This window comes from Rattus norvegicus, chromosome 1 (assembly GCF_021556685.1).
Source record: "Rattus norvegicus strain SHRSP/BbbUtx chromosome 1, alternate assembly SHRSP_T2T, whole genome shotgun sequence".
In the NCBI taxonomy this organism is placed as follows: Eukaryota; Metazoa; Chordata; class Mammalia; order Rodentia; family Muridae; genus Rattus; species Rattus norvegicus.
In genome coordinates, this window is record NC_141534.1 from 125332604 (window position 1) to 125351326 (window position 18723).

General features: G+C 36.1%; 1 long non-coding RNA gene across 1 annotated transcript in view; it reads right to left on the minus strand.

The window, feature by feature from the left end:
• Positions 1-10030: 10030 nt before the first annotated feature.
• LOC148007688 (uncharacterized) overlaps positions 10031-18723 on the minus strand; it is a 49955-nt gene continuing 41262 nt past the window's right edge. The window contains exons 7-9 of the long non-coding RNA XR_015646699.1: positions 16036-16101; positions 13799-13825; positions 10031-11112 (exon numbers count right to left, since the gene is read on the minus strand). This is a non-coding gene — a long non-coding RNA (uncharacterized LOC148007688). The remainder of the gene's footprint in view (positions 11113-13798; positions 13826-16035; positions 16102-18723) is intronic.

Genomic DNA, 18723 nt, shown 5'->3' on the forward strand with positions numbered 1-18723 from the left:
TTCTGTCACTAACAGGGAATTTAAAGTAGTAAAGACAATCTTTCATTTTTTTCCTCATCTAAAAGACAGCTACATTTGAAAAAAAAAACAGATGTTTTCTCTTTCCAAATTCATTTTCACACAATGCTTTCATTTTCTGATTATTTCATATAAATCTAATATCTTGACATCTTTTCATGTTTCCTTCTTGACTCTCCTACTCCTCCAATGTAATCTACTCCCCTCTAATCACTTCTATAATTATTGTTACACAGACACACAAACCAACACCCACAAACACACATACACATACATACACACACACACACACACACACACACACACACACACACACGCACAGAGAGAGAGAGAGAGAGAGAGAGAGAGAGAGAGAGAGAGAGAGAGAAGAAATGATGAAAAATCTTGATCTCAAATCGTACTAGAAAGATGGCATAGGAAGTACAGGTGCTTGCATCCAACATCTTCTTTCTATGTTCTCAGTTTAATACCCAGAAGTCACATGGCAGAAGGAGATGATTAACTCTTTCAACAAATTTCTAAACTACAATCGTTCTTTATTTCGACCATGCCATCCATTAGTACAGAGATATGAAAAATGAATAAATGAATGTGAGAAAACTTTAAATCATAGCTCACATCTCAAATGAGAAAACAGTTATCATTGGTCTTCAAAAAAGAAATGACTTCATCTAGCTACTTATTATGGTAGTACTTAAATCCTTTAGACAAGTAAGTGATGTATAAAATTTGCTTAGTAAAACCATGTAAAATTCAATAATACACCCAGGATACACTGGTGATAGTAATATAACTGACTGCTTTTTCAAGAATTTTTCCAATTAATTTTCCAATTAATCATTTTATTCACTTTACACCCAGATCACAGCCACCACTCATAGTGACACTCGCATAGCCCATCCTCTTATCCCCCTTTTTCCTCATTCTTTACCCTCGGGGAGAAGGGGCAGTCCCCCCTGGATACCAACACACCATAGTATATCAAGCCTTTGCAAAACTAGGCACATTTTCTGCACTGAGGCCAAATAAGGCAGCATCATTAGAGAAACAGGATTAACCATCAGGCAACAGAGTCAGGAACAGCTCCTGCTTCAGTTGTTGGGTGGCTTGCAATACACAATTTTTAAAAATAATACAAAAGTCCTCTGTGAGTATGCCATGTGTGTTTGTTCTAATGACTGGCTGGAGTTACATCGTCAAGCATCCATTATACAAAAATGTAAGCCTGCATATCACAGAAGACTGTAAAAATATGGACATGATGACACAAAACTTAAAACATTTTTTGTTTTGGTTTTCCAAGACAATTTGTTTTATGGCTGTGAAGATACAACTTCAAATCTCATAAGTGAAAATATTTAATTAGGGCAGGAATACAGTTTCACACGTTTAGTTCATTATTGTCATGATGGGAAACTGGGCAGCATGCAGGCAGAGCTGTTGTTAGAAATTGAGAAGACAATTGTATATCTTGATCTGCAGGCAGCAGAAGCAGACAGTGTGGAGCTTGACCATAGGAGACTTCAAAACCTGTTCTCACAGTGACACACTTCTTCAAACAAAGCCACACCTTCTCACAACACCATTCTCTGTGGGCCAATCATACATTCAAAGCACTATACAAGATTGTTCCATGTAGGCTTGGCTGTCCTGCATCTGCTTTCTGTAGACCAAACTGGCCTTGAACTCAGAGAGATCCTCCTGCTTTGTCTCCTGAGAGCTGACATTAAAGGTATGTCAGACATCTTGTATTATATTAAGCCATAGAAAAGATTATCACTTTAAAATGTTAATGATGAAAATGAATACCATTTATGAACTCTCAGTTCCAGGGCTGCACAAAAGAATATAATGTTGAGGCAGAGTAGAGTGGATTGGAATGACTCCGATAGACTCATGTATTTGAATGCTTCTTCCATAGGGAATTGCATTATTAGTAGGTATGACCTTGTTGGAGTGATTTGACCTTGTTGAAGTTCATGTGTTACTATGGGGCAGACTCTAAGGACTCAGCCACTTCACTTCCTCCTGCTTGTATACCACAGTGTTGAACTCACAGCTTCTTCTCACCTCCATATCTGCCTGCATCCAATCATAGGTTTGCCATGATAATAATGGAGTAAATATATAAACAATAAATAATCCAACATTAAATGTTTTCTTTTATAAGCATTGCCATAGTTATTTTGTCTCTTTACCATCAGGAACATCAGGAATATTGGACTGAATACAGCTGAAGTTTAGGAAGCCCAACTAACAGAGAAGAACTTGTTACTAGGATTTTGGGGTATACTGTGAGAGTGCTGACCATGTTTTGAGGAGGATTGTGAAAGGACTTTAGAGATTTGATATTCAAAATTTTGAGTGTGAAAACTCAATGAGAAGTTTTGAGGAGACTGAAAGACAAGAATGTTACTGGCAGTGAGGAAAATGGAGGTTTAGCTTTTGAACTTTCACAGTGAAATTTAAAGTGTATAACAGAACAGTTTGCCATTTTAAACTGAGACTGTCATTCTGGTCAGTTGAAGATAAAGAGTCAGCCATGATTAAGAGAGACTGGTAACAATGAAGTGAAACACTTGTGTTACTGGAGAACTTGATCCTGGTTAGCTGCAGCTGACAAATTATAGGTGGTTGATGAAAAAGAGAAGAGCATCATTTCCTGAAAGCACAGAGAAACTTTGCTCAAGAGGTCCCCGAAGTTGACTGTGTCTTGAGAGCTGGACTTGGTAATCTGTAGAGACACCCTGGGAGTACTGGTGCTGAAGGCATGAAGCAAGGTGGGAGACAGGGAGAGCACCTGTAATCTCCTAGTGGCACTGTGAGACACAAGGAGATTGGTAAAGGTGAATACTCAGTCACACTTGAAGCCTAGGACCAAAGGGGTTATGCAAAGAAGGTTGACACGAAGAAGAAAGCCTTGAGAGCCATGGGTGAAAGTGTAGCTCAGTGCCTGCAAAGGATGCCTGCAGTTTTGTAGCTACCTGTACCATGGGAAAACACTAAGAACAGCAGCAACAGTGGAATGGATCCAGCTCAAGCCTAGAATATGAAGTATGTGCTACAGAAAACAGAGTTGTAGATGTGATGCAGGTCTATTGTAGGAGATCAGAAGATCTTCAGTAGATTCCAGACACACAGTGTTTGCAATCAGATTTTGCTTTGATTTGATTATAACTATGCCCAGATGTTTATTTTTTGAAGTAAAAATGTATCTTACTGGAGCCAAACAACTGAGAATTTAAATTTTAATGGGCTTTGGATTTTAAAAGGGATTTTTATAAGAGACTGAAATTTTAATGTGTTCAAATTTATAAAGCACATTAAAACTTGAAATTCTCGGACTTCTAAAATTATTTATATTTTTTAATGTGAGATCTTATGGATGGATAAAAAAGGAATAATAGTGGCTTAATAGCAATGTGCTTATGGGTGAAGTGAACAAGGGGTTAGCTGTACCACCTGGTTTTATGTATCAATTTGATACAAAATTATTAAAGGAGAAGTCTCAGTGGAGGAAATGCCTCAATGAGACATAGCTATAAGATATTTCCTCCATTAATAATAAATGAGGGAGGGCCAAGACTATTCTGATTAGTACACTCCCAGAGATATATTTGTACAGTTTATAGGCAAACAGGCTGAGCTAGTTGGAAACAGTCCTCCTCCATGGCCCTGCATTAGTTCTGCTTCCAACTTCTTACTCTGTAGTTACTTCCTTTGGTGATGAAGAACAATGTGGATATGTAAGCTAAATTATACATGTTTCTCTCCAATTCGGTTTTTTGCCATGGCATTTTTGTTGTAGCAATTGAAACAGTAAGACACAGAGATAAAAAAATTATGAAGGAGGTACAATTACAGTAACGCTCGCATATAGGAAAATCTGCACATTCACGATTACTTGTGGGCTTTGGCCCTTCCATTTTCAGATTGGACTTTTGTTCAAAGATTGTTTATATAAGTAGGGAATAAATAGTTGGTATGAAAAATACAGAATAAGACATGAGGAGTTTACTGTACTTAAGTATGTCTGTAAATTATGTTTTCCCACAAGATATAGGAAGGTTCAACAAAAATAAATAAATTAGCTGATAATAATAATGATGATAACAAAGGTATTGATGATTTTGCTGAGAAAAAGCTTTAAATCAGAATGATTCAAACGATCAAATCTCATTGATAATTCAAGAATCCTTGAAAACACAGAAAAAACCTCTTAAAAGAGAAGGAACTAGGTCTATACACATCAAAGTAAAAATGCAATTTTGTGTGCAAAAAATGTTTTCTTCATCAATTTACCACAATTATGTGATAATTCACTCTGGATGACTGACCATGAGCATGATAGTTGGCATTTACTTGGCCAAGTGAATGGCACTATTTGGAGATGTGGCCTTGTTGGAGTAGGTGAGTCACTGTGGGCATGTGCTTTAAGTCTAGCTGCCCGGAAGTGAGTATTCTGCTAGCAGCCTTCAGATGAAGATGTAGAACTCTCTTTTCCTCCTTTCCTCCTGGACAATGCCTCCCTGGACACTGCCATGTTCCCACCTTGATGATAATGGACAGAACATCTAAACCTGTAAGCCAGTCCCGACTAAATGCTGTACTTATAAGAGTTGCCTTGGTCATGGTGTATGTTTGCAGCAGTTAAACCCTGACTAAAACAAATACCCTATAAAAGATCCATGTTTCTGTGGTTCACAGCAAAAAGTATGGATTTGGTTCCCAGTACCCAGATTATGGTTTACAAAAGTTTGTAACTCTCATTGCAGGGATTGAACAACCTCTCCTGAATTCAATGGGCACGAGTCCCACATGTAGTACATAAATGTTTGTATAGCCAAGACAATTACATATATAAAATAAAATATATTAATCTAAAATGATTTAGAAAAAATGTTTGGATGAAATATTCTGTTTGTTTCTTCAACAGTAGATATCTTGTGGTCCTTTCTCTAACACACAATAAGAGTATTTCCTACCTGTGTTTGATAAATGCTCTCCAGGAGACATTGCCATGAATGTGCAGTTTAATATTCTTGTTCTTCATTTAAGGGTAGAGTTCTAATAATTTTTACAGTTGTATGGTTATTACAATCATGGTGGTCAGCGATAAATATCATGACAGACATTCATGTTTTAAATAAACTCAGAATTTCAATAAAGCACAATAATTGCACACAGAAATATACATAATTATATATGGCAATGTACACTTATCTATGAGAAGACAGAAGCGGAAATCTAATGTAGGTGATGTATTGCTTTTCCAATGGCAGCACTCATAGTCACAAGGGAGAGTTTTCTTTACAATTTCATTCCCCTTCTCCTTTTCTGTCAGCATTATTTTAGGCTTCTTTAAAGAGATAGGATAGTTAATATGAAGAAAAGTATGAGTTTCTTGAACATGATAAATCAAATAATCAGAGTAGCAATACTTAGTGATTTGTGTATGAATTTCTCTTCTTTCTCCAAGATTCTCAAATATTGTTCAAGCACGTTATTCCTAGACTGTAAATTTGAGGTAAAATAAAAGTACTTAAGAGATACATGGATATAGGAATTCATTTGTGATTAATAATCTGCCATTAGTTGACAGTGAGGATAGATTTGCAAGATTTAGGATTAACTTGTCTCTTCAAAACTTACATTGGCAAATAACACTTTAATAAGATGCCTTCAGACCATCTCAGACTACGGCATCCATATTTAAATTGGCAATGTGTTTCTACTCCAGCTAGTGAAGACTAGTGCCTCAGAATGATTGAATGACTTACGAAATGGTCCTTTGTAACTGAAAACAAATAGTGAATTGTTAATTACACATTTTTATCATATTTTTCTATGAAACTGAGAAATAAATACAAAACCCTGAGTGCAATGAATGTTGCAAACTTTAGAGAATAATTGTGGCGTAAGTGTCACAGGAATTATAAGTGATAGATTATAGTAAGTCAGGATATAGAGCTGCCACCTCAGTACTTGTTTGAAAATGAAGTGGGGAAAGATCTTTGTTGTGGAAATTATTGAAACCCCAGCTCAGGGTTTCTACCCAACCTTTGGTAATTGAGTCCCACACCCCCCGCGCAAAAAAAAAAAAAAGAAAAAAAAAAAAAAACCACTCACAGCCTTTATATTTACATAAGCCTTAATCAGCACAAGAGATGGGCATATACCATGATATTAGAACCTAATTTCCTATTGATAACCTTGAATTTGTACTGTTTTATCTGGGTGGTTTTTAGTTCTTACAAGGCAGCCCTGATGACAATGCTATCTTCAATCTCAACCCATGGCTGGTTCTCCTTTCTCATCACCTGCACCTTCATTCCTGTTTCAGTGCTATAGCTGGATCACTTTCCTCAGGCCAAATTGGAAAGACAAGGAAAATAATGGGGGGAGGGGGCATGTGTATTCTGGAATTCCTTTTTATCATAACGATATGATACTAAGCATATACACTGACATATGTGTGACTTTCCACAATGTCAGAATTTATTGAATGTTGATAAATTTAATGTTTGGCATAAAATTTCAAGGGATTTTTCCAAGTACACCCAATTTCATTCAAGAGGCAAATTATGTGGACAAATTATTTTTCTTAGATTTTATTTATTTTTAAGTTTATATAGTATTGCTTGTCTATATGTACGTCTGTGAAGCACTTACACACAGAGCCTGAAGATATCAGAAGAATTCTCCAAATTATCTGGGGCTGGATTCACACGTTTTTTAAATAGTCATGGGAGTTCCGGAAATTGAATATAGATATATGTAGAAAATATACAGTGCTCTTAAACACTGAGTCATCACCTAAGGCACAAGACAGGTTTTTACAATGTTAATCTTAATTACTATTATTAACCCTATATCTCATTGTGGTCTCTTTTGATCAAGATAAACACTTTAAAACCTCTATCACCTTCAGAGTACATTGGAAACTAAATATCTGTGTCAAGAAGAGGAGCGCTGAGTACAAGAGGCCAGAGATATATAATATTTATACTAAGATCAGAGAAGTAGTTTCATCATGTGATGACACAAATGTATAAAAAGTGGCTATATGGACCTTGCCATACATGTCTTAGTCCTAGGTGAAAATTACTGGCAGTGTAAAGAAAAACTTTGTACAGAGAGAAATGTCAAAATGAATTACTGACAATTTACACAATATTGTGAGGGAGTCTAAATCTGTTTCCCTGTCCATAAGCTGTGATATAATTTACAGAGAATATAAATATAGATACTGAGCTAATAGCACAGGTTATGTAGACTGGGACATTTTCTTTTCCCAGCCTACATAATCACAACCTTGTCTCTTAAGTCTGTCCACTAATTGAAATGTAGCATGATAATTTCACATCTCTAGAGCAACAGGTTCATAATTTCTAGTAAAAGGGAATGCTCAAGTGAAAAAAATTAACCTCTAACTTCAATTTTCGTTATGCGATATTGAGAATCAGAATAATATTCATTATTGGAAAAAGAAGATTTCAGTGTAAAGTGAAGCTATTACTTAAAATAGAGTTGTAAATTACTAGAATAAGAGTGTTGCACACTAGGAAATAGTTTCCCAAGCTTGTTCAAAGCTCTGAATTTTGATCCTTGCAAATATAGAAACAAACAAAAAAAAATGAAACAAAACAAAACAAAAACCCCAAACAAAATTATATTATATATTCTGATTATGACATACATTCATTCTTTAATCAAATTCCATTTGGGATAATTAACTTTTTTCATTATATCTATAATTTTTCATGTAAAATCTTATTTAACAAAATAATTTTTCAGTAAACAAGCACCCACCAGTCTCTATACCAGAATATGTTTCTTATCCTTCCCTGTTTTCAAAAACTAAAGTCTCTCTAGTACTTAGTAATTTTCCATCCACTGTTCCTTCACTATAAACAAAGAAGTGTCTATAAACAAATTTCCAATAACCTATGATGTCCTCAGAAGCAGTTTTATCTAGAGTATTGTGTAATATTTTTTACAACAAATATAAGACACAGATGCTCAAAGTAAATGAGACTGCACACACACACACGTGTGTGTGTGTGTGTGTGTGTGTGTGTGTGTGTGTGTGTGTGTAAAAGCAGAATGATACTTTAAGAAGATTTATGTGGTACTTATGTAGTAACAAATATCTTCTACAAAATTTTGTTTCTCACTTTTTTCTTCGTGATATATTGGTAGAAAAAGTACAGTATGCTAGAACTAAAAGCAAAAATTTGTTTTATACATCCATATTTTATTTAAGGAATAATATCTAATTAGATTTAAAAAAATTCCTACCGGTAGAAATAATACATATATTTCCTTTGATAAATAAAAGGCAAATTGACACATTAGATGATATCTTTTGTAATTAGAGAATTATTGCTGAACATTTTGTTTCATTATTTATAAAAGCAAAACTTTTTGTAGGTCATGCATATAAAAGTATATTTAGAGAATGGAACCCTAATATAAAGAAATGTATTGTAAAATCTGTATCACTGTACACACCTTATTTTAAAAAATCAATTCTTAAATATGGAAGTGAAGGACCAAATCATCTCTACGTTCACAGAGCCTGAGGATTGTCATCTACAAAAACAAAACAAAATAACCCCCCAATAAAAAAGCAGGCTAGAGTTATAAATGTTTTTCAGCTAGAGGAAATTGTATGCCCAGAGGTTCATTGGGCCATGCGATTTCCTGATGCCTTCACTGCAGCCAAGCCCAGTCTGTGATCCAGGATTGTGATGCACTTTTGCTTGCCAGTATTGCCAAGAGGAGTACAACACTGCAATGAGATTTTAGTGAAGTTGGTAGATACTGAAAAGGAGAGGAAATACTGGTACTCAGTATTAATGTTGGTTTTCAATACTCTGTGGAAACAAACACCTTTCCAATTTTGCTGTATTCTAAATCCATGCTTCAAAATAGGTTAGGAGTCAGATGCTAAAATAATCTTAACTGTTAAAGATAATACCTGCCATAAAAAAAAACCCTGTCAAGAAGTAGTCATGGATGGAGGAATAATGTGATATATAAAATATAGCACCATTATTTTCAATGAAGCTTACTTGCTTTGATATTTTAATATAAGTTTGGGGCTTTAATAATTTCTGAACAAACATTGCAATGTGGGCACCACTCCAAGGCTCTTCCCTGAAAATTGCTGAAACACTGTGTCAAACAAGAAAAAGATTCAAAAGTAAAAGTGACATACTTCCACGGCTATTTGGAGTACAAACTTTTATATCAACTTGGAAATCAATTTGGCAGTTTCTAAGAAAACTGGAGATAGTTCTACCTCAAGAATCAGCTATATGCCTAGAAAATGCTCCAACATCCCACGAAGACACTTGCTCAACTGTGCTCATAGCTGCTTTATTCAGACTAGCCAGAAATGAGAAACAACCTAGATGTTCCTCTGTGGGGCGGCAGGGTGTGAAAGTTACCCTGATTCCTCATTGAGAAATGTCGAACCCCGGTAACCCGAAGGGACAGTGGGAGCACTTGAAATCTTCCAGGAGATCAGGCCCTTCTCTTGTAGACCACAATCTCCTCTGAAGAGAAGTTTGAGATGGATCAGTCACTTAGGGCAATGCACCAAACACCTCCACCACAGGTGAAGGTGTGACCACAGGTCACATAGCCTCAAGACAGTTAAGTCACATGGATGCACAACCATGCCCCCAAATATATAGATGAGGTATTCCAAAGCTCTCAGTCCAAACAAATAAGAGGTACCTGCTTTCAGACCCTGACCAGTCCCAAAAGTGTATTTAAGAATCCTATCAGGACGGATTAAAGGTATGCAGGAATTACTCCAACGTCTGAGAGCTTCTGTCATAAGAGCTGGAACACTGCTGCTTGGGGAAGAGATCTGCTCTCCAGAAAATGCACCAGAACCTCCTTGTCACTCTCCAGGTGGCTCAGCTGGCCTGGGCAACCTAAGTGGCAGAAGCAGAAACAGAAGCAGAGCAGCACCAGCAGCAGGGCAGCAGAAGCAGTTCCCCCTCCTTTCCTGAGTTCCCTCCCCTTCCTCTGGACCTGCACAGCTAGCTCGATCAGAGACCTCCATGGAAAGTCTCCAGCATGTAGGCCAATATCTCTCAACTGGAGAATGGATAAAGAAAATGTGTGACATCTACACAATGGGATACTATTCATCTATTAAAAACAAAGACATCATGAATTTTGCAGGCAAATGAATGGAATTTGACATTATCATCCTGAGTAAGGTAACCCAGTGCCAAAAGGACATGAATGATACATATTCACTTATAAATACAGATTCCATTTAACACTGTATAGGCCCAAAGAAGTTAAACAAGAAGGAAAATGGAGATACAAACAATAAAGAAATCACCAAGTGAGACAACCCTGGAGATAATGAACCAAGGAAAGAGATCAGGAGTCAAGAGACAAGCATCACCAACAGAATACAGAGATAGAAAAGAAAATCTCAGGGGCAGAAAATACCATACAAAACATTGACACAAACATGAAAGATAATGTAAAACACAAAAAAGGTCCTGACCCAAAAGATTCAAGAATTTCAGACAAAATGGAAGACCAAACCTAAGGATAATAGGTGTAGAAGAGATCAAGGAATCTGAAATTAATGGGCCAGCAAATATCTTTAATAACATTATTGAAGAAAACTTGCCTGACCTCAAGAAAGAGATGCCCATTAATATACAAGAAGCATACAGAACTCCAAATAGATTGGACCAGAAAAGAACGTTCTCCCGTCACATAATAGTCAAAACACAAAATGAACAAAACAATGAAATAATATTAAAATCAGTAAGGGAAAAAGTCAAGAAACATATGGAGTGAACCCTATCAGAATTACACCAGACTTATCAATAGAGACTATGAGAGCCAGAATGTTCATGAAAAACAAAACAAAACAAAGCACAACTATAAATTCTTCATGCCATTGTTCTGGACTTAGGAAGATGGTCAAATGCATTGAATCATGCTTGCCTGGGAATCACAGTACATCAAATTCAGTGCATTACAAATGGGTAATCCATTGAATTCTCTCCTCAGCCAACCAATCGAATTCTTCAAAAGAAAAATTTCATCCTGCATCAAAATACAGATAACTTCAGGGCAAACCACAACATTCCCCTGTAGACTAAAAGTCACATTTTGTACATTTAAAAATCTAATGTTGTTATATGTCCCATTATTCTAGGTCATCTTTCTTAGAAGGTGACAATATAAGGCAGAATTCAGGGTACAAAGAGTTGAGAACGCATTAAGTAAGACAATACAGAATCATGTCAATATTAATTACACTCCTGATACAGGTATGATATCATTCTCTTCTGCTGTACTTGACATTATATTTATATGCAATGTAGAACAGGATTCTGATAAATGAAGGTATAAGAAAAAAGACCATAGTATGATGACAGAAGTAACAATAACAATTGAGGTAAACAAACATTCTATCAACCACAGATTTCTCTGCTTGTGCAATCACATAATTTATCAACATTGAATATGTTACTTCTGTTGTATTTACATTTCTTTATATTTTATGAAATATTGGAAGTGTAGAGAAAGCAAAATCATTCATCATTGTTTAAAGTTTAGTATTTTTTGTGTAGTTTATTTCATTACAAAATTTACCACATATTGTTCTTAAATAACACTATTTTTGTAACTGATACTTGTAATTAATAATTTTATTGGACTCATTATTTTGCCTTACTAAGATTTAGTATGGAGATGTTAGAAAATTGTTTTTGGTTCCAGAAGGGAGTACCCTGAGGGAGCAAATCTGGACCAAGAGTGAAGTAAAGACTTGTAAAAACCCTGAAAATCATCAGAAGTAGGAAAGTTTTCAATATTGCTTTGAGCTTGCATGTCCCAGAGCACACAGACCTTATCCCCCCTCCTCCATCAACGTTGATGTAGTTACTTAGTCTGGTGGACAAATTACTGCTCAAACATCCTCTCTCACTATGAGGATGTAGAACCACTTAGAATTCTTTGTTCAACTAAAGCATTCTTAGTAGTTCAGCCAAAGATAATGAGGTATGTTCACTCTACAAACATCTATCTCCTAAGTTTATCTAACTCTTCTTACCTCAAATATACAACAGTTATTTCACTGAAAACTATCTCTGGAGAAGGCCACTTATCCAACACTCATGCAGACCATGTTCCTCTCTAAAAATATGGCCCTGCCAATATTCATTCTTTTTATTCCAGCTTGATAAATATGGGAGCATGGATTCCCCCAGGGCAGAAGAAAACCCAGCCCCAAAGATAGTTAAATTACAGAAGAGACAAGATAAGGACAAGTTATTATTTAAATTCTCTTCTTGGGGATATGGACCCTGCTTGGGCTAGTTCTAGTGTCCACTTAGGAATGTAAGTGCAAGGACAAAGGGACCTACCCAAACACAAGACATTCAACCCAACATATGTCCAATCTTTATGACACGAAGGGACCAAGTTGAAGCAGATAACCAGGAAATGGCCAAACTTGAGACATATCCTATGGGGAAGCACCAATTCCTGACATGATTAATGACATTCTTCTGTGTTTAGAGACAGAAACCTAGGATGACACTTCTCCGAGAGACTCCACACAGCATGAGACAAAAAAAGAAGCAGAGACACACAGAAAAACATTGCTTGGATCTCTGAGAATATTATGGAAGAGTTGGAGAAAGGATTGAGGGCAAAGAATGTAATAGGAAATCCACAGAAATGTGAAGAGAATAAGCTATCATGGATTCGGAGGTCTCTCAGAGACTGAAGTACTGACAGAGCAGCAAACCTAGGATGGACTTAGGCCCTCTGTATATATGTAGCAGATGTAGAGCTCAGTCCTAGGACAACCACAGTGTGGGCTGACCCTCAATCTCTTGCCAGTTGGTGGCATCCATTCCTTTGGCTGTGTTTCTTTTTTGCCCTCACTGGGAGAGGATCCACCTAGTCCTTCATAGACTTGCAATGTCGTGGTAGGGGTTACCCAGGTAGGCCTCCACCCTCTCAGAAAATAAGAGGAAGGTGGTTAGGAGAGAAGGACTGTATGAAGAGCAGAACAGAAGAGGGGTCAACAATTTGAATGTAACATGAATGAATGAATGAATGAATAAATAAATAAATGTGAAAAATTAAGTGAATTGATTGAGAAAATATATTCATGACATGCAATGTAACCTAGAGAGGGAAAAATGAGGTCTACTCACTTTCCCAATACAGGCCACTCCAATAAAGTCAAAACATTCCATATTTGGGTTCCTTATAACAATAAAACCTAGATATTTCTGATAAAAAACAAAATAAATGTCTTAAAGACAAAGATTATTCAATATTACCACAAAGATTGGAATAAACAGACTCTCCCACAGAGTTCTTTGTGACAGCACAATCTCCTGTTCTCTGTGCAACTTCTTTCTATTTTAGGAGTTTGGCAATATTACTCATGCTTTTCTTCCATGTAGGAGGCACAGTAGATTTCAAAATAATTGCGATGTCTCAAGGCACAATTTTATACCCTGATAAACTATTGTAAGAAGTTTTTCCTGCTGCTGTTAAAATAAAAGCAGGTAAAATTTTTACTTGCATATTTATTTCACTTTGAGGACACTTGTGGACCTACATTATAACCTATGAGCCTTTGAAAGTAAAAAATATAAAAGTAACAAACTGTCAACTTGGTTAAATGATTTTCAAAAAATAGATTAGATCAAACCGTTCATTTGAAGTAAATAAATTAACATGCATCACAAAATTTTAAGGCACTCACCCATATTTGCACTTCTTGGAAATAATCCTGAAAAGGAAACACAAAAAGGCAAATATATTACTAGGGTGATGTGGTATTTGCCTTCTATGCATATCATAATCTAATTAAATATTGTTAATGGAAATGGGCCAATGAATATGTTGTGATATAAAATACCACATAAAGCTCAAGAAGAAGGATGGTCAAAATGCATATGCTTCAGTACTTCTTAAATGGGAGAACAAGAATATTCACAGGAGGAGATATAGAGACAAAGTTTGGAACAGAGACTGAAGAAATGGCCATTCAGAGCCTGCTCAACCTGGGGATTCAGCAACTATACATATGGCTACCAAATCAACACAATATTGCTTATGCTAAGAAGTGCATGCTGAGAGTAGCCAGCTATAGCTATATCCTGAGATGCTCTGACAGAGCATGGAGAATTCAGAGGCAAATGCTTGCAGGTAATCATTGAAATGAGAATGGGGTCCCCATTGGAGGAGATAGAGGAAGGAAGGAAGGAAGGAAGTAGCTTAAGGGTTTTGCAACCCCAGAAGAAAAACAATATCAACCAACCAAAGCTCCCGAAGAGTAATTCACCATCAGAAGAGTACACATGGACAGACCCATGTCTCCACTTGCCTATGTAGCAGAGGATGGTTTTGTTGGGCATAATGAGTGGAGAATCCCTTTGTGCTGATACAGCTGGACCCCTCAGTGTAGAGGAATGTCAGGGCAGGGTGTTGAGTCAGGATGGATGTTTTGGTGGGGAACACCCTCATAGAAGAATGGGCCGGGGTGAGGAATGGGGGTGGTTATATCCAGGAAACCTTGAAAGGGAATAATATTTGAAATGTAAATAAAAAATATTCAAAAAAATAAATAAATAAAATGAAAGTTGAGAACCATTAGACTGCCATGTTTTATGTGTGTATAAAATCAACTGCTCATTGGTTGTGCTTTCTTTCTGTACTTTGAATTCTGATCCACTGGTCAAAATGTATAACAATTACGTACATACATTCTGTAATATATAAAATATGTGTTTGGTACATTATATGTGCATTTTAGTCTGGATTTTTTCTCAACTTTACTAAAGTTGAGTTTTCTGTAATTAGAGAACATCAGTTGAAATGTGTCTATGAGGTAACCTATTAAAAATCTGTAGGTCATTTGCATAATTGATGATTGATATGAGAGGACCCAGCCCCCTTTGTGTGGCCCTATACCTGGTTAGGGTTTATTGGTGTGTATAAGGAATCATTCTGAACTACCCACAGGGAGCAAACTGGTAAGCAGTAGCATGGCTTCTGCCTAAGTCCCTGCTTCCATTCCCTGCCTTGAGTTAATGTCTTGTCTTTACTCCATGATAGTGTGTGACTTCAGACTTTTAAGATGAAATAGACACTTTTATACCCCAAGGAAAATATTTCTTTTACTACTGTATTAAGTATTATTTGGGACAATGCTGCAATCTGAATGTTAGACTTATAAGAAATCAAGATTAGATAGAATTTTGTGGATACTTTCAGAAAAACAAAGACTTACACCTGATGTAATGAATCAGAGAGTGAAGAGCAACACTATATGCCTTATTAAATAAAAATTTCATTGCAAGACAAAGATTACTTCTGTAGTACTTATTGCTCATAGAAAACAAATAACATGTAAAAATGATAGGTTAGTAGAATTCTATTCCTCCTAAAAATATGATGACATTGTTGAAGGTATCACATATTTCATCTGCTGGACATACAAAAAATGAAGCTTGAACTAACCAGAAAAATATTTCTGTTAGCTATATTGAATACTAACAGAGAGTACTATTCAGTTCTAGCAAGAGAAAACATGATGATTTGTAGCTATTGCAGGACATTGCAGTGTACAATAATGTCATGTGAGGCAAAAGGTGAAATAGCAGTGAGACTGTTTATAGGACTAAGCAGCCACTTTCTTTATTGCAGTTGAGACTTTCTTCAACGAGTGAGAATCAGTCCTAGAACTGCAAACATATTTGAAATGCATGCTGAGGGAAGTTTTAGGTCCCAGAATAAAATCATTTGATGCTATTCTAAATGGTCAGTTTCACACACACACAAATACATTTTTATTATATCCAGTAGTTTTTGCCATTCTTAGTGTTTGTTTACATGTAATTAATGTTGCATTTAGTGTTGATCATTACACAAATGAATAACCACTAGAAACTCCAAGTACACTCCAAATGTGTACTCATCTATTGTTCAGTCACATACCTGGGTTCCATTAGTACTGATGACTGCTGGATGAGCAAGGGTCACTTTTCCTTAGAAATGCAGCCACTGGTAAGAATACAGAGAACATATTTTGAATTAAGCTAGATAATATATAACAAGGTCAGAGCCAGAATCATATATATGGTGACAAATATTAATAACATTTTGGGACAAGACAAGGATGTTCATTCTTTCGCCTACTTATTATATTATTAGGAGTCAATGCAAGGAGAGAGTGAAGGAGAAAAATGTAACAAAAACGGAATATCAGTGGTTAAATATGTTCATTTGAATATCATCTTATTTTATATGTAAATTTCCTTAATTTTAAACCAGAATCCTATTGCTACACATGGACCCCGCAAAGGTGACAGGATAAAAAATTAACACAAAAAATCAGTAAGTTCCATGTATAAAAAAATTACTATTTAAGACATCATAGAAAAACATGCCATTCACAAAGCATGCACACACACATACACACACAACCACACACAAACACAGAGACATCCAAACGTAAAAGGGTACACTGACAATTTCAGAAAGTAAAAATGTTAAAGAAATTTCAGGATAAAATTCCTCCATGGTTATGAGATAACAGAGCTATTACATTACAAATGGCATTCTTCCAAAAGCAATTCACACATTTAATGTAATTTCTAACCAAAAAATTCATACACGATTAAAAATGTAATTGTAATTTCATAGGGGAACAAGAAGTTTCACTTTGGCCAAAAACAAACATAAAAAGAAAAACAATGAAAACAACATCAACAACAAAATAAAAGCCATGCATAATAGAACAGAATGAATTATCAGGATCCCAGATATCACATTGTGCTATACAGCTGAAGTGAAAAACCTACACAATATGTCAGAAAAGTTAATACATGAATAAATTGGTTAGAAATGAGGACTTACATATAATCCCACAGTGATACCTGTTTGTTTAATAACATTTAAAAATTTAATAAATGATTCTGATCAATGGGTATAGCTACAGATAAAAGAATGAAATTAGATATTTATTAACTGCCCTCCAATTCTCGACTGCAAATGTTTCTATGATTGTAGCATAAGACCCGATGCCTTGAATCTAAAAGAGGAGAAATTAGGTAGTAAATTATAACTCATTGACATGAGATAGAACTTTTAGGTGGGACATTTGATATCATAAGAATAGGGAAAATTATTAAATATATCTATAAAAATAAAGCCATAAAATGTAAGTGGCATTTTAAGCATTTATATGAAACCTATTGACTAATAAAAAATCCATTCTTGGAGAGATGTGTCTATAAAATGAGCCTGTACATTAAAAAAAAAAAATATATATATATATATATATATATATATATATATATATACAAATCTATAGAACTGTTTTCTTTTTTTTATATGACAACACTAATATTTTTTAATTAATCATTTCATTCGTTTACATTTCAAGTGATATTCCCCTTCATAGACTTCCCCATACCATCCTTCCTCCTACCTCTTTTGCCTCTATGAGGGTGCTCCTTCACCCAGTCACCCACTCCCACCTCACTGCTCTAGCATCAACTTATGCTGGGGCATCATACCTCCACAGCACCAAGGACTTTACTCCCATTGGTGACAGATAAGGCCATGCTCAGCTACATATGTATCTGGAGCCAAGGCTCACTCCATGTATACAATTTGGTTGGTGGTTCAGTCTCGGGGAGTTCTCTGTGGTCCAGTTTGTTGATATTGTTCTTCCTTTTGGTTTCGATCCCCTTCAGCTCTTTCAGTCCTTACCCCAGATCCTCTACTGGGGTCTCCAGGCTCAGGCCAATGGTTAGCTGTGAGTATCTGCATCTGTGTTGGTCAGGTGCTAGTAGAAACTTTCAGGGAAAATCCATACTAGGTTCCTTATTGACATACCAGGCAAGCACTTCTTGACATCAACAATATTGTGAAGCTTTGGCATCTACAGATGGGATGGATCCCTAGGTGGGGTGGTCTCTGGGTGGCCTTTCCTTAAGTCTCTGGGTTTTTTTGGTCCCTGTCTTTACTTTGGACAGGAAAACTACTGGGATAAAAAATTTGAGATATATGGGTGCCTCCATCCCTCAACCGGGGGTCATGTCTATCTACTGGTGTTAGTCTCTTCAGGTTCTATCGTCCCAGTATTGGGTATTTCAGCTAATGTCATTCCACTGGGTCCTGAGATCCTCTCAAATCCCTGGAGTAGGACTTTCTAGTGGTAACCTCAGTTCCCCATCCCCCACTGCTACATGTTTCTATTCAATTTCTTGACCCTCTGTACTTCTCTCCTGTCCTGTTCAATACCTGATCCTGCCTCCCCTTCTACATCCTCCTCCTCTTTCCCTCCAAGGTTCCTCCCTCCCTCTACTTCCTGTGATTATTTTGTACCTCATTCTATGTAGGATTGAAGCATCTAACTTTGGTCTTCCTTCTTCTTAAGCTTCATACAGTTTGTGGGTCATATCATGTATATTCTGAGCTTTTAGGCTAATATCCACTTCTCAGTGAATATATACCATGTGTGTTCTTTTGTGTCTGGGTTACCTCATTCAGTAAAATACTTTCTAGTTCCATCCATTTGCATACAAATTTCTTGGAGACATTGTTTTTAATAGCTGAGTAGTACTCCGTTGTGTAAAAACAGAACATAGAGTTTGAAATCTCAATTTACAATCCAAA